We start from the raw sequence: 5,365 nt of genomic DNA on the forward strand, positions 1-5,365 counted from the left end.
GTGGTTTCCCTCATTTGTAATAATTAGTACACATCTAGGACTCTCCTAGCACATGACTACAATCGCTCAAAACCTAGGTTTATAAGGTCATATAGGAAGAGACTAAATGAAAGGAACTCTAAGATATGGAAACAAGAGCTTTATCTTATGTGATTGTTGTTCTTAATGTACTGTGTTATTTCTCTTCTCTTTTTTTTTTTGCCCTTATGGCTAATCTCATATTGTTACTATATCTGACTTTATTACCTAGTAAATTGTATATATGTTTATTTGTTTATTTGAATTAGGAAAGGGAAGGAGGTAAACAAGATGATTGTGAGGCGGTGGGGGGAGGGAAGTGGGGACAAGAACATGAGAAGGGGTAACGATGTGTGAGAGGTGATGCACCTGCTACCTGTCACTGTAACCTCTCTAGGCATTATCCTGACAATTAAAAACCTCATGCAAACAGAACTCTCAGGTGCTCTGACAGCTTTCTCTGATAGAATTTTTGTGCTAGATGAGATTAAAGCATATCGCAGCCTGTCCTTCAGGGCCCATCTGTGTTCTGGGCCTAGGCTCAGGGGCTTCTCTATCTCAGCACAGTCTTTCTTGTCCCCTTTGTTGAAGGCTAGCCAAGTTGCTGACAGGAACAAAAGTGACTTGTTTTTGAGAGTAATGATCCAGGCTGTGACTCAGATGACGCACACTTGTTCACGGAGGGAGACTCTCACATCCGACCTACCTTCTTCCGTCCACAGAGAGTCACGTTGCTACTCTAACCACATCACTAATTCCGAAAGATGGGGACTCCTACACAATGCCTCCAGGTCAATGCCTCTGGTTTGGGCAGGGGCCTGAAAGACTACTTACCTTCAAGTGCTTGGCATCCCCAGATTTCTTGGTAGCAACAGCAAAGGCCCATGGTTGAGAAGGACATTGCAGAAGCAGTGTTCTGGATGTGATGTGTCGATTCTTTGGGTGGGAGGTGGGGTTATCTCAGAGAGGAGACTTGGATCCACAAAAGGCATTCTGAATGTTTGAGTGGGCCAGGAAATTGCCTTTGGAGCCACCAGGTTCAAGTACCACTGAGGAAAGCTGTGTTTGAACCTCACCTACTTGTGACAGAGACTTTAAAAAAGAAAAATAGCAAGGATGGAAATGGTTCATTCCTACCATCCCAGGTCCTTTGTGACATTGCACCCACCAGGGCCCACACTTATTGGCTTATTTTTGGTCTTTCACTTTAATCCTTCTTGAGAAGTGTCCATATTTGCCAGAAGATTGGACTTTTTTTGAGGCTGACCATGAACCTTGCTTAAGGTTATAGCCAATTGTGTTGTCAGGACAGAGTAAAGAGAAAAGTAAAGTAGGCAGAACTATGTTCAGAAGAAAGGGACAGTGTTGGAATGAAGCCCAAGCCTGAAACATAATAATAATAGTACTAATATTAATTAATTAAATTTAAAGTTTGTACACAAATAATTCCAAGAGAATCAAATTCTTGAATTATAACTCCTACTTTAAGCTTTTCCCTTATGAGCCTGGATTACTAAATCATTGTTGAGTCTATCTAAGCTCCATCAACTATTGACTTTGTGAATGTGGACAAGTGATTGAATCTTTCTAAGGTTTCGTTTCTCATCTAGAAAATAGGACTGATGGGGGCTGGGAGTGTGATCTAGTGGAAGAAAGCTTGCTTTGCATGCACAAAGCCCTGGGTTGGATTCCTTGGTACCACATAAACAGAAAAAAAAAACTGGAAGTGGCTCTGTGGCTCAAGTGGAAGAGCACTAGCCTTGAGAAAGCTCAAGGACGGCCCTGAATTCAAGCCCCATGACTGGCCAAAAAAAATAGGACTGATGGACTTGGTTTGTTTTGTGCCACTACTGGGGCTTAGGGCCTAAGTGCCATCCCCTAGCTTTGTCTGTTCAATGCTGGCATTCTACCACTTGAGCCACAGCTTCACTTGGAGACACAAGTTTCCCAGACTTTCTGCCTGGGCTGGCTTTGAACCATGATCCTCAGATCTCAGCCTCCTGAGTAGCTAAGATTATAGACATGAGCCTACTGTTGGTTTTGATAAGATGACAGAAGTCATCTTGATTTCTTATAATGTGAGGCCATATAAACAAGACCACCATGGGCATGGGTGAATGACAAAACTGACATGGCATCTTTCATCCTTACTTCCTCTACTGTTCTTCACTTAAAAGAACAAGGCAACTTGAGCTACTTACTGTTCTCTTCCATTTGGTAAAACTCAGGCTTTAGAGAAGAATAGAATTAGTCTTCTTTCATGTCTAGCATGAGCTGCGTGGCCTTCCTGAGCCCCGGGTTTCCTTCTTTTGCCTCCTTGCCAAGTTTTTGCAAAGGTCACCTGAATGAAACCAGGCACATAAAGAGCCAGCACCATATCAGCATGTCTTCCCCCTTTCCCTCCTCCTCCAAGTCTGTATTTTCCCTTGCCCTTTATCTCCCTCCTGGATGTGCTCCCCTTTTACTGCTCATTGGAATTCTTCCCAAAGCTGCCTTTATCTTATCTCAGGTCTAATAAACAAGATGCATAAGTAAGCCACCCTTCACTAACCAGAGAAGCATTTTGTCTGTGATGTGCTGGTCATTAGAAATACTGGCCAGGGACACAGAGACGATGGAGCTTTAGTCTTGAGCTCCAGAAATTCAGGCCATAATCCTAGCTATTTGAGAGGCTGAGATCTGTGAATCACAGTGTAAAGCCAGCCTGGGTGGAAAAGTTCATGAGACTTTGAACACCACTTAATCACCAAAAAGCTGGAAGTAGAGCTTTGGCTTAAGTGTTAGAGCCCAGCTTTGAACAGAAAAGCTAAGGGAAAGCACTCTGGCCCTGAGTTCAAGATTCAGTCTGGTGCCAAAAAATATTTTTAAATTTAAAAAGGATGAGTTATATTGGAAAGAGAAGAAACTGTCCAAGACTAACCCAAAGATGCACCAGCAGAGCCGGGACTGCTCTGGAGCAGGATGGAGCAGACACAAAGGAAAAGCAGGAGGGGAGCTGGGTGTCAACCGTCTAGACTCTGGCTAAAGAAAGAACCTGGGAATAAAACTCCATTCCAACAAGAACAGTGGAAAACAAACCTGTGGTCCCAATAAAGGGACAGTCTCAAGAACTCCCTTCTCTCTAGCCTTACCATATCATTAGCCAAGGGACCCGGCTAATAACCCAAAGGACCAAGAGAAATGAAGGGTCACTTCCACTTCTTTTTTTTTTCCTTTTGAATTTTTAAATTCAGTTGCAAGATTTAGAAAATCCCTTCACTCATGAGGGAGTGAAAGTGGACATACCCTGTGCTTTCTCAAGACAATTGCAATATGGGAATGAAAATGTCTCTCCAGTGTCTTAGCATCCGGCCACCTCACTCCAAGAGCCAGGGGTCAACAACCGCAGGACAGAAGCAATGCCTCATCATGGGGCTTTCTAGAAGATGTTCCTAGCCAGAGATTGTTGCTGGTCTCTTAGCAGTAAGACGGTTGCTCCTAACCCTCCTGCCTAGCTGATAGCATTCCCCTCCAGACCCCAGGAAAGCCAGCTATGGATTTTCTTGGGCCTAGCACACAAAACTAGAAGGATCTGTGCTCGGTCTCCTCACTGTTTTCTCCTGTGTTCTCTGTGCTCCAAACATACCAACCAGTCCTTCCTCAATGCCTGAAATCTCTCTGGGGGATCTGCTCACCAATGCTCTTTTCTCTTTCTCCTGCACCCATTCCTCCCACACAGGCACAATGATTACTCAAAGAATACTCTCCCTAGCAAACGCCTACTCACCCTGCAAGTGTAGTCTTATATTACCTCTCTCCACCAAACCTCTCTTGGGCATCCCTTCCCCCACCCAAGTATAAATGGCATTGAGCATTGTAGCATGTTTTCCCACGCCATAATAATACTGTCCTCTTCTGAAGCAACATATCTGATTCTAGGGATACTGACTTCCTTCAGGGCTGGGCTGGAGATTGTCTATCTCTCTACCCACAGTACTCAGCATAAAGGACAGTTTGTTAGCAACCTCTGTCTGCTGACACACTCCATCAAGATTTTTCCTACCTAGTGCCACATCCTTGGCAACTAAGATACTTCCTGTTTGATAAAAGGGATTCAAGTGGTTAGTCATAGAATTAGGGAGTAGAAGAATGATTACCAGAGGCTGGGAAAATTGTGGCAGAGAGGGGTGGAGAGAGGATGGTTACTAGATATAGGTATGCAGCTGAACAGAAAGAGCAATTTCTAATGTGCTAAGGGGTATCATAACTTTGGTTGACAACAATTAATTGAATATTTCAGTATAGCTAGTAGAGGATTGGGGGGTTTACCCTTCAGACATGATGCACAGAAAGACATGATAAATCAACAATGTCAGCCTTCCTTTCCACCCATTTTCCTCACATACCCTTAAGCATCTCAAACCAGAGTTCTTCCATCCGCCTTAAACATGACCAGCGGTTTGGCAGGATAAAGCCACATGATCAGGCAAAGGAAGTCCTGGCAATTTCATGGGTAACTGAAAGTCCTGTTTTATAGATTCTTACAATAAACTGAATCCAAGAAAAGGCATGTAACAGAAGGAACTCACCCAGTGCAACACAGCCCAGAAATGTCTGTACACATGCATGGCTTTGCTTATCCACATGTGGATGGGTGTGCTCGAGTGGGAATACTCTCTAGGGTGTCTTGAAATCTTGTTGGTGTATGTATGAAAGAAAAAAAAATCACAGAGTCATCATCACAAAAGCACACTAAGGCCCTACTTTCTGGTGGACTTGAGGTCTACAAAAGTGCACACATGGCAACCTCTTTACAAAAAATTTAACCCAGCTACTCCGAGTTGACTCATACCTTCAATCAAGGCTTCTACTGTGTGGGAGAGTGGTGAAGCAGAGGGATCGTCTTTATTTCCCAGAGCCTTGCAGAGCTGTGATATACAGCTAATCAGGTGGAGTGGGGAATAGGGCTGTGCGATGACCTAGTACAAGAAAGAGACCTTGAAGCTTTAGCTTTACTAGCACCACAGGAAATAGTCTTGGGGGGTGGGGAGATGGGAACTTGAACTTCACTTTCTTCTCAGTCCTCATCCTATACAAGCTGAAGTCTACAAGAACTATAATTCCACCAATGTACCTCTTGCCTTTTCAAGGCAATATCTACACTGTTGTATGGTCTTCTGTGAAGCCATGCAGGCCACAGAGGAGGAGGAGACTAGATTTAAACAAAAATAAATAAATACAGACTGGGATCTTTTAATGGCTGGGCCAAAACTTAGGAGAAAAGCAATTCATGGCCACAGTGTCAAGATCTCATGGTCCCTCAATAATCTTCTCTGGACAGGGAGGGCCTAGAGCTCACCCCATGCAA

At 43.8% G+C, this 5,365-nt stretch overlaps 1 long non-coding RNA gene across 1 annotated transcript; it reads right to left on the reverse strand.

Moving 5' to 3' along the window:
• Positions 1 to 815: 815 nt before the first annotated feature.
• Positions 816 to 4,951, reverse strand: LOC150058469 (uncharacterized). Its single transcript, XR_016536889.1, has 4 exons — positions 4,850 to 4,951; positions 4,587 to 4,691; positions 2,220 to 2,359; positions 816 to 1,401 (listed from the first exon to the last, which is right to left on the reverse strand). It is a non-coding gene; the product is annotated as an uncharacterized LOC150058469 (long non-coding RNA).
• Positions 4,952 to 5,365: the final 414 nt, after the last annotated feature.

Source organism: Megascapheus bottae, chromosome 10 (assembly GCF_031878675.1).
Source record: "Megascapheus bottae isolate mThoBot1 chromosome 10, mThoBot2.hap1, whole genome shotgun sequence".
Classification (NCBI taxonomy): Eukaryota; Metazoa; Chordata; class Mammalia; order Rodentia; family Geomyidae; genus Megascapheus; species Megascapheus bottae.